Source organism: Calidris pugnax, unplaced genomic scaffold (assembly GCF_001431845.1).
Source record: "Calidris pugnax isolate Ruff unplaced genomic scaffold, ASM143184v1 scaffold177, whole genome shotgun sequence".
Classification (NCBI taxonomy): Eukaryota; Metazoa; Chordata; class Aves; order Charadriiformes; family Scolopacidae; genus Calidris; species Calidris pugnax.
This window is the reverse complement of record NW_015090909.1, coordinates 2,909,914-2,921,620: the sequence shown is the minus strand read 5'-3', so window position 1 is coordinate 2,921,620 and position 11,707 is coordinate 2,909,914.

Genomic DNA, 11,707 nt, shown 5'->3' with positions numbered 1-11,707 from the left:
ATAAAACTGTGACTGTATGAAGTGTGTACCAAACATAACAAAACAAAGGTTCTCTAGAAAAATAAAATCAAGTGAGATTTGTGAATAACAGCTCAGTTTTTAAAAACTTGAAAAATATCTGAGTCATCCTTGGTTTTGCCTGTCAAATTACTGGCACGTGAGATGTTAACGATTATATTTATTATGCGTTTGCTCTATTTTCTCCAGCCGTTTATTTTGTTTTGTCACTTCTTTGGCTTTTGTTACATTTTATCTCTTTTGTTGTTTCTTTCCAACTTTATGGCCAACTAAAACATTAGATTATTACTGTGGAGATCTAGCACAGATGGTTCAAATCCTGGGCTCGGCACATGGCTGGGAGGCACGTCGAGAGGGTTGAGATGAGGAAGTCTCGTTCTCAGGTGGCGGAGCATTTGCTAAGCTGTTCCATGGAAGCTTCTTCCTCCATCTGGCCATATGTAGTCCCAGCCCTTTCCCTCCATCCTGGGGAGAGCAGGACGGGAAGCTGAGCCTCCTCGGCTGTGTTTTGCCCTCTTGCATATGCTGCATTTTCATTTATGCCAGTACAGTGTGCAGTGTCTTTCCCACCCTTCTACAAGAGAACTTGGTCAGTTCTGATGAGAAGAACCTCTTAAGGTGAGGGGAAGAGATGGTGATTGTATTTCTGTAGAATTTACAATCTAAAGCTTGTGAATAAAGCTTGCAGGCTCAGCCCTCTGGCAGGGCTGATTTAGATACCATCTAGATATTTAGATATCCATTTAGATACCATCTTTTCTAGCACATGCAAGGCAAGATCCATTCAGCACTGCAAGGAGAACTTCACATGGGGCACTTGTGTTTCATAAAAAAAAAATGTGTTTTATGATGTGGATTTAGAATAACCAAAACAAAATCTTCACATACCTTAATTTAAAATCACAAGATTCCTACTGCTTTTTGTATGTATTGGCAACGTTGTTTATTCTGTGAAGCAAGCTGCTGAAAGAGAATCCTGTTGAGGAGGGGAGGAAAGATGTTTGCTTTCTTGCTGCAATTTTGCCTGCTGTTCTCAGTTATTATCTGCAAAGTTGTGAAATTCAGTCAAATCATTTCAGTCATCTCTTGGCTGCAGGAAATGTGTTACTTGGAGATATAAAGACTATGAATTTGTCGAAGAGTTAACTACCAGGCATGCGAATATTATGTTTTTATACAATTTCTGCTGACTTTATTGCAGCTAGAGATGCACTCAGTTTTATAGGGCTCCCAGAGACATCGATTAATATTTCTTTAAATATTAAAGAACGCAAGAGTGTATTGAGGAGTTTCTAGAAGAACAAAAAAGCTCGAAGAAATACTCCTCAGGTCTATTTTTCCTTGACGCGCTGAGATCTTGTTGAAGTCACTGGGTGGTTTGACTTCCATAGACTCATGCAGGAAATATACTGAACTAGTTTATGAACATATTCCCAAAGTTTTGCCCGAGAAAACACCAAAATTTTCTTGAAAGCATCCACCCATTATTTTTCTTGGTAAGATTTTTGAGGAAATATTTTTCCAGTTCTGAACAGTCCGGTTCTTTATTTTAAAAGGGTTTTTTTGAGGGTGGGGTAGGTGGAGGCTCTTCTGCTGGCTGCGTGGCTGAGCTAGCTGCAGTTATAAAACGCCAAGACGTGGCATCAGCTTTTGCCAGTAAGCTGTTTGGAAAAAATTAACAGGATATATTCTCTGTCAGGAAAAACAAATGAAGCAAAATGCAGCTGTGCATAACATTATAATGCCTCAGAATAGATTCGAGATCAAAACCCTGCTCCTGTCCTTGCATTGTTCAAATGGTATTGTTATTACAGATGCTGCAGTAGATGAGGCAAACAGCTATGGGTGTTTGTTAATATGTAAGTTATATTTGGCATTTATGTAACTCTTATTTTGCATCTTGGGTGCTCTCTACCATGTGTCTGTTGAAGCCATAACTCAGTGTTTAAGTTTAACCTCAGTTTAAGACTATTGGTACTGCCTGCAGTTTGTCTCTGTCCCAGTGCAGTGGCACGCAGCCCCTCAGGGCTTCCTTTCATTTTATGCTGGGGTTGTACCCAGAGCACACTGCAATCCTACAAACAGTTGCACTGGCACAAGCTGTTAGTCAAAAACAAGTAGTGGAGGAAGGCACTTTGCACGTTTTTTAGGCCATTAAGTCTTTTTAGCCACCCAGTATTTCATGATATGAAACAACAACCTGAGGGAACTGTGTCATAATTATGTTAATCATTAATGATATTCGCAGTTGCATTTAATCCAAAATGAAATCCAAGCCATGTATAAATCCCACTTGAAGGGCAGGAAGCCTTCTTCTGGCCTCCTATGTCTAGAAGAACTGCAGCACTGGCAGCAGCCAAAAGAGATGGTTCACATACCGCAGTAAATCAGTCAACAATGATTCAGTCAATAACCTTTAAAGAAAATACTATGGAACAAAAATACATAGTTTCAGTAAATGGCGTTGCACAAATATCCACTACCTGCACATTACACGGATTTACCAGCTGGTGCTTGGAGGACTGCAGACTAATTTAGTCTGACCTGTAGACAATAGATTCTGTTCCTTTGGTGGGTTGGATAATGACATAATGGGAAAATTCTTTAATGGTAAGAATATGTTCAGAGCCATACATGTAAACAGTATTGAAGATATCTGGAAAACATTAAATCAGAAGCACTCTGAAAGTATATGACTGTCAAAGAGGGAGTCTGAAATGTGAACCTTCAGGAACTTTTCCCTTAAATACTGAGAGCATTTCTCCTCTTTTTTTCTTCTTTCCCTTTTAGTGATTTTTAATGCCTCCATGAATTTTAGATGAAGTCTGCTTAAGTGGTGGACAGGTGTAACTTATCAGGGGACAAATGGAGAATAGCACAATCATTAATCACAAAGCAGAAGCCCTGGGCATGGAGTCAAAGTGCATTGTCTGCCAAACAGATTTCTACAGATTACTTGATAACGATATTAAGATTGATCACACAGTACTGATCTTTAAGGTGATGTGAGCTGACCTACTTCTAAAGGGGGTTAATTTGCAATTTCACTGTAGCAAACAGAGATGTTGGCTTGTGTAATGTAATTTACTAATAGGATTCAAAACATGCACAACCTTAACCCTATTTCAGGAAGAAAGCATGATCAATTCACTCTGTCGGTTCTCTTTTCGACAGGAAGGAATCGTTTCTGCAGATACCAGGTTTTTAGACATATTATTACTACACTGAAGAAACACATAGTGAATAAGAAAGATGTAAAGAGCCATTACACCAACCATTAACATTCTATAGAACAATGCCCGATCCAACCTGCTCCCCAATCTCAGTAGGCAAAAAAGTAGGAGGAGAAATTGTTACCCATCCTTCTTTACCAGCAGAGCATGGAGGCATAGAGAGCTGGTCCCACAGAGCAGTTTTGGCTCTGCAGCCCAACTTTGTTTCTTGTCCAAAGCATGGAGGCATAGAGAGCTGGTCCCACAAAGCAGTTTTGGCTCTGCAGCCCAACTTTTGTTCCTTGTCCGCTTCTAAAGGGGGTTAATTTGCAATTTCACTGTAGCAAACAGAGATGTTGGCTTGTGTAATGTAATTTACTAATAGGATTCAAAACATGCACAACCTTAACCCTATTTCAGGAAGAAAGCATGATCAATTCACTCTGTCGGTTCTCTTTTCGACAGGAAGGAATCGTTTCTGCAGATACCAGGTTTTTAGACATATTATTACTACACTGAAGAAACACATAGTGAATAAGAAAGATGTAAAGAGCCATTACACCAACCATTAACATTCTATAGAACAATGCCCGATCCAACCTGCTCCCCAATCTCAGTAGGCAAAAAAGTAGGAGGAGAAATTGTTACCCATCCTTCTTTACCAGCAGAGCATGGAGGCATAGAGAGCTGGTCCCACAGAGCAGTTTTGGCTCTGCAGCCCAACTTTGTTTCTTGTCCATCTTCTCTCCCCAGCAAGCATGGGGGGAGCAGGGCATCAAAGCTCTGTAGTTGGTGGTATAAGTGAATCTGTGGACACTGCAATAGCTATGCGGAGGCATTGTGCTTCTCTGCTGACCTGCCTGCTGTGCATCACACAAGCCCACCTGCAGCGGTGCCTCTTTTCTCAGCTGTGCTGCTTTGTAGTCGTTGTGTGTTTGGGGCATAAGGTTCTCTGAGTGACTATTGAGCTGCCCAAACCAGAAGGGCAGGGTGGGTCCAGTGACCCACTGGTTGGTCTCTTTTCTCAAGTCACAGGCGACAGGACAAGAGGAAATGGACTCAAGTTGCGCAAGGGGAGGTTCAGGCTGGATATTAGGAAAAATTTTTTCACTGAAAGGGTTCTCAGCCATTGGAATGGGCTGCCCAGGGAGGTGGTTGAGGCCCCATCCTTGGAGGTGTTCAAAAGACGGGTTGATGTAGTGCTGGGAGGTCTGGTTTAGTGATGATGCTCCTTGTTTGTTGTGTGGGTGTCTATTTTTGTCAGTCAGGTTGACGGTTGGACAAGATGATCTTTAAGGTCCCTTCCAACCTAGAAGATTCTGTGATTCTGTGACAGTAGAAAGGGTCAGCCACGAGTCCAGATCACCAGACCAGCGTGTTGCCACAAGGCAGCTCCTAGGCCAGCAGGGTGCAAGAACACTCACTGCCACAGCAAAGCTCAGGCAAGGGCTGAGCTTGCATGCAGCTCCCTGGCCAGTGAACCTTGGAGTACATGGAGGCCTCAGGGGAGGTTCCTCAGGGCAATTAGAGCCTGTTGGTGTACACTGAGGTTCCTTATCAGGCTGTCTTCTTTATCCATATGTGGTTTTTTGTGAAGACAGACAGATGGGTGTCTTTCTCTCGCCAACAATACGAGGACATCCTACCTGCCAAATCTGAAGTTCCTGCTACAAGGCATGGTGGGTTGTAAAAATTAATCATGGGTAAAGCAGTGCATGTTCTCTTAAACGCATTATTGAAATATCTGAACAAGTCTAGAATACTTTAAATCAGAGACATGATATAGAAAACTTTAGATTAAGATTGTTAAATCAGAGACATGATATAGAAAACTTTAAGATTAAAAATATTTTATATGATTAAAGCTAGATTTTCAAGAAGGAAAGTGTTAAGGAGAATATGTTGATGTAATTTATAGTAGTCATAGCAACCTAGTTCTTGCTTTTGTAACATTCTGGTCTTTTGGGATTTGGGATGGGGGGGCGGGGAAGAGAGGACAGGTTTTGTTGTTTCACAAGCAAAGTTTGCTCAGCTAAGATTTTGCACAGTTCTAGCTTTTCTGTAGTCATATGACCAAGCATCCAGTTACTTTAAAACAATCATTTAATGCCAGCAGGAGTTGTGCAGGGAAGACAATAGACCTAAAGGAGCAGTTTGAAAACTGGGGGTTGAGCAATCAGTTCCCTGCTGTTGTTTATGGAATCGGTTCTAAACGGCCTGGCTCTTCCAAAACATTCAGCTAGAGATTTCAGATGCCGAGGTTGTGGTTGTAGGCATGCTCTGTGGGCCGCGTGGCTAAAGCTTAAGCATTACAGTGCTGATCATTTTGCCAGTTAAAGTTCCTTTTTGGATCTATGCCTTAGGGATTTTGCTCCAAAGTACTTTCTTAATTAAAAGAGAAATCTCGCTGTCAAGAAAGGGTGATTTCTTTTTTTTTTTTGGAGTGCACAAAAAGTACTTTCTTAATTAAAAGAGAAATCTCACTGTCAAGAGAGGGTGATTTTTATTTTTTGTTGGAGCACACAAAGACTCTGTTCTGAGTTGGAGCTCTGTTCAGTAAGTGCCTGAAGAACTGACCTGACTTCCCAGAGCCCCACAAGGTTTTCGGCAGCCCCTTGCCTTGTACAGGCACCGTCCGACCCGCTCGCTGGTGCTTGTTGGTGCTTGGCTGGTCTGGATTTGATAGCAGCTCACAGCAGCTCTTGCTTGATAGCTCTCCTATAGTCAAAAAGCAGTCTGCTGTTTTGCAGGAAGCTCTGCTTCCTCCTCTTCATCACCCTGCCCAGCTCTGACAGAGCCTCTTGCTGGAGCTTGGGAAGAGCAAAGCCACCGCGTTTGAAATGTGCTCTCTTGCTGCCGCCTGCAGACGCGGTGCAGGACTCCAGCCCTGCCTGCCTGCAGAGGTTAGGGGTCTTCTTTCCGCAAGCGTCTTTCTTTTGGAAATAGCTTCAAGCAATTAATTGAAGGAACTCAAGGGATTAATGGAAATTAATTTTCCAGGAATTAATGAAACACAAAAATAAACACCCTCTGTTTCAGTTAGAGGTGTGTTCTGTATGACTGGCTCTGTTTTTCTTTTTCTGTGATTTTTTTCTTTCTAGTTATAAATAGAAAACAAAAAGATCATTGCAGCAGGACAAAAATAATCAGGCTGTCCACAGTTAGAGAAGCTAGTCTGGTTTTGGTCACCATAGAAATGAAAAGCTCTAAAAAATACACGTGAGAGCAAGCTGTTTAAGGAAGGCAAACTATTAATTGTGAATGTATTTAAACATATTAAATGGACATATAGAAGGCAGACGTACCAAGCTCTAGACATGTTTTTGTTTACTGCTTTAGAATAAATGCTGCACTTCAGCATCTAACAAAACAAAAAAGGGGAAACCTATTCCCCACGTGTCCTGTTAAGGCCAACTGTTTTCTTGACGTGTCAGGCTGTTTTAATTTTAGAATGTACTTTATTGTGAAAAAGGAGAAAAAGCTGTTTTAAAATAGTTAGCTCATTTAAAATTGAACAATACATTTAAAATATTTAATTTCAACTGCGGTGAAAATGCTCCTAAATTGGTACTTGCGTATGAAGTTTTCAAAGTTCTATTTCACCCCTGAAAGATTAATTTTTCAGAGTTGTTTTCCCTTTTCTGATTCTGAGTAAAAAAACCACCTTTATGTAATACAGGCAACCAGTGGCATAAGCTAATGTTTTAATTTGTTTTTCCAAGAAAGACATAAAGCATTTTGAACCAAAGCCTCCTTGCCCTTGAAACCCATTGAACTCAAAACCTTAAAGGTGTTCTATTATCCGTGTCTTTTAGATGATGCAGCAGACAACTTTACTGCTTAAAGAGGATGGGGGACTGATGTCTGGCAGCATGAAGCTGGACACGGGTTTGGACATGACTTAAAACTTGTATGAAATAAGTATTACTGATTTTTTTTTTTTTTGCATTATTTATGTTAAATGGCAAAAAGTACTTTGTGGTTTGTTAATGATGTGTGGATCATTGCCCGTGACACATTCTTCTTGTATGGATTTTTGCAAAAACAGTGCTTTCTAAATGCTTTTGAAGAAGAGAAAAGCTTTCCAGTCCTGTAAGCTAGGCTTTATATGAGCACAGGAGAGATTTTACATAGGTGGGTGTACTGTCCGGTGTAGCTGCCCTTTGCGCTCAAATCTTGACAGTTTCTTGACAGTTCTATACTATTTTCACCCCAAAAGTGCTTATCTTTGCAGAATAGTAGTGAATAGAACAATGTTTAGGGGAGTACTTTAGAGTAGGGTGGATGGCTGGACTCGATGATCCTGAGGGTCTCTTCCAGCCTAGATAATTCTGTGATTCTGTGATTGTGTCACTATAACAGGTGGTTATTTCCTGGTCTGTAGGATTTCTACAATCTAGCTGCTTCTGAAGATTCATAAAAACACTTTTTCTCTAGTGGAAGGTAGTGATGCCTCTCTGGGAGAGCAGCCCACAGGGGTTTATGGCTTCATCTGTGGAAAAGACATTGTTAGCTCATTTCACTACCTCCCCCTTACCCACTTCCCATTTAATTTGTGTCCAGCAGCGTTTCTACAGCTAATTAAAGAAGGTTGGGGCAATATTCATGCCTCTGCGAGGTACCTTGGCATGTCTGCAGTGATAAGGCCCTTGGTGTCAGCAGTGGTGAGCTGGCAGACACAGAGAGAAAAATGCTGATTTACCCCCTGTGCAGATCCTTGCAATGGGCGATACTGAGCACACTCTGCTGCTTAGTTGGTGTTAGGTTCTTTTTTAGGTTCTTTTTTAAGGCTCAGCTCTCTGTGTTGGCTTCCAATGCCATCTAGTGGGATGTGATTTTGTTGCTCTAACAGCTGGGGTTCCAGTGAAGACATTTCAAGCCTATACGTTTATGTGCATTGACAGTAGTACTCCTTTCTGTACGCTGCTGAGTCCCCCAGAAATGATCCGTTTATAGATGTTTATGCTGATTTCCTGGAATTTACTGTAGATAGGAACTAGAAGTTAAAACACTAAATAGAAAAGTAAACAGAACTACAACTTTGCAAGTAACTGCATGAAAAATGCTGGTGTTTTCCTTTAATGGAGACTTCTGAGAGAAAGCGTAAATGTTTTAAGGTTTCTAAATAGCACAGCTGCTTTTTTGCACTTGAAAATGCTGTTTCTTTATTTGCACATCTTCTCTGTCTTTTTATGTAGGTGGTATAGAAAATTGTATTCTCTCATTCATAACATTTTCTGTATTTTGAGCTCAGGATACAGACCACTTTCACATTTTAAAATTAGCATTTAGACCCCTTCATTTCTCTTCTAGACACTGGTTTGGCTCCCTCACTGCTCAAGTGGGCTTAAGGCTTCTGTAATTAAAAACCTTATGGTTTTTGTGGGGTTTTTTTCATTATTTGGGGTTTGTTGGTTTTTGATTTGTGTTTTGCTTTTGGTTTTTATTTATGAACTCATGTTAATAAAGTATTGTGGGAAAATGGTATGTAATATCTCAAGTTTTAGGGGTAAAGTGTGGGATGTGTCATCTAAATTTTTTTCAGCAGTTGGCCCAGATACCTCAGTGCTTATATTGATACAACAAAAGTATAAATCCTAACTCTAACCTCATTAGTGCTCTTTGTGGGGGTTACTTAAGGGGTCTTTGCCCACTGGCTACTTTTCTACGTTGTCCTCACTGTACCTCCCCAGAAGCTGGCTAATGCTGCTGGGACCTGAGTGCTGAGCTGTTCAGATGCAGGGATGAGCCACTGGCTCTCCCCAAAGCTGGATGGTCTTGCAAGAAAGTCAGCTCCGGGATGTTTTTATTCTGCCAACCCTAACCCTGGCACTAGTTCTGCCCAGTCTAGTTTTACAGGCAGTGCTGGGAAAGGAACTGTGTTTGAGGTCCTGGTGCTTTCTGTGTAGGCTCAGTCATGCCACCTTCTCTGTCCCAGCCTCAGCTACTGCAGGCACAGGGAGACAATGGCTTTTTGCAGCATCATCCAGGTCTTTAGGTGGAAGAGAGGACATTGTTTAGAAAGAGTCTGTGATTTAGTCCTGGGTCCTGTTTGGTCTCTTTTTCTTTACATGCATGTGTACTCGCTCTCTTTTTTCAGGTAAAGGGCAGTTTAGGTAAAGCTAGTTTGGTGCACACCATGCTGCTTTGGAGTCCTTTCTGCATTTTGGGCCTTGGGTGGGTGAGTGTTTAAGGCCCTTGGTTGCTTCCAGCGTGAATGGGCGAGCACCAAGAGTGTGATTGTTCGCCACATCTGGGGATTCACAGTCCCCCCCTGTTGTGCCTAAACCTGGAACTTCTGATATGCCCTAGAAGGCAGGTGTTGTGCTGGGCCCTTCGCCTTTCCCTGCAGAGCATTGTCTCTTGGCACATCCAAGCTTCTCCCAGAGGCTGTTGAGTTGGCGCTGTCGTGACTGTGGTGGTTGGGATGGCCCTGGGCCGAGCCCACAAAGTGCACGAGGGCAGTAGCTGGCACAAACGGAGGGGACATGCTGGGTTTTTTGGCCTGTCAAAGGCAGCAGGCAGGTTTCCAAACGCCGCCCTGCGCTCCTGATGGAGACCCTCAGAGATGTCTGTCTGGGCTGCACTCAGGTCTCTGCCTGCGATGCCAGCGCCGGTGCAAATGGTGCAGTGGGAGGGGTGCTGAGAAATGCTTACTGTGTTTGCAAACAACCTTTGATCTTTCTTTGAACCTTATACCAGATGTATATTTTAAAAGACCTATTTCAAAATACCTTGCAATTTGCTAATGAAAAGGAAGCAAATTTGGAGGTGCAAGAGTCTCCAGTTTCTCCACTGGTGTCAATGTGGCAAGCAAGCAGAAAGGGAGGACTTTCTGGTCTCAGTGTTTGCAAGTTTATTTCTGATGGCAGAGTAAATGATGTTCCTTGGGACTTTTATGAAGGAGAAGAATGCAGAGCTACAAGCTTTAATGTTTTAGATGCATTAAGCTATTTAGACCACATGTGAAAAATGTCATTGCCTACTGAGCAGTTAATGTGCCCATCAGTTATGGCACAAACTGTTCTGTCTTTTGGAAACCAGAGGAGACAGAACTCAATGTCATTCAGGTGGCCTGTAATTGCTTTGTTTTGCGCAACACTGCATGAAGTGACTGAGGCCCGAAGTTGAAAGTGTTGCAATAAAGATCTTAAATGGATTTGCATGTGGTGCAAAGAACACTAAGTGCCTGAAACTGGGTACCAAGAGATTATTTTTTAAGCACATTTCAATTTACTGGTAAAGTCTTTTTCCCCCCCTTAGTAGTTAGTTAGTATGCTGCTTACCAAGTAGAAAAAAAAACATGAAAAAATTGTGTATGTATGCACTGGCTACCGTATGTATATTTGTACACACACTGTAGTTTGCTTTGTAGTTAAGAGCACAGCCAAGCGACAATATGTTCTGGCATTTATCAGAATATATTTATATATATCAGAAATGGAAATTGTAATTGTCACATAGTCTGCAGTGACAGGCTTCAGATTTTAGCTGAGCTGTGAATAATTTCAGGCATTTGCTTGTTTTTTTCCCCACCCCAGAAATCTGTGGCTCTGAGATTGGCAGCTGTAGAAGGAGAGTTAATTGATTTGCATACCATGGCTGAGGACCTGCTTTACCCGTCACCTTTCTGCCACGCTGGTTCTGGTTTAGGTGTGTTGGCCATGTGAAGAAGAGCATCCAAAAGGTAGGGCAGGCGTTCTGTCAAGTAGGTCTCAAGCAGTACTTAGATGGTCAGCATTTAAAGCAGCCATATGTTCGCTGTGCTGACTTATGTGCTCTGTGAGGCTTTCCAAGGCAAAGCTGTTCTGATACAGCTTTATGGGCCATAAGGTCACGATTGCTGTTTCAGATATCTCACCATTCACTATGCCAGAACATTAAATTGATCCATAAATTAGCATAGCTTCTCACTGTCAGTGGAGTTCACTCAGATACTGAAAATAGTTCTTCAGAAAGGCCTGTCTGTGTCCGTTGGTGTGAAGGTGCCCAGCAGACCGCTGGTACTGGCATTGCAGTGACTACTCTGCTCAAGCTGGGCAGGCTTGGTGCTCTTGGGCTTACTTGAAAGCAAAAGGATTAGCACTTTTTTGCTGAAACACCACTATTTGGCCACAAAGTAAAGCAGGGATTACAGAAAGGTGAGTTAATCTACCCTTGCACTTCTAAAAGTGGGTACAAAAAGTCAAGCTTTGCTGAGTGGCTCCCCTAAATGCTGTAATTTTCTGTGTAATTACCGGTGATGTACTCACACATGTGTGTACCTAAATACTCTTCTAGCAGTATAAAATATCTGTTGAAAGTTTCACAAAATCACAGAGATTTTGAAAGCTTATTTTTAATAGTTTTTCCCTCTTTGTATCACATGGCTTTAAAATGTGTTCTTTTACATAGTTTCTCTTTTATTCAAAAACAACAGCAGCAACAAAACCAGCAGGAGAGTAATAGAGGGTAATTTGAGTAACAACCCTAAGTAA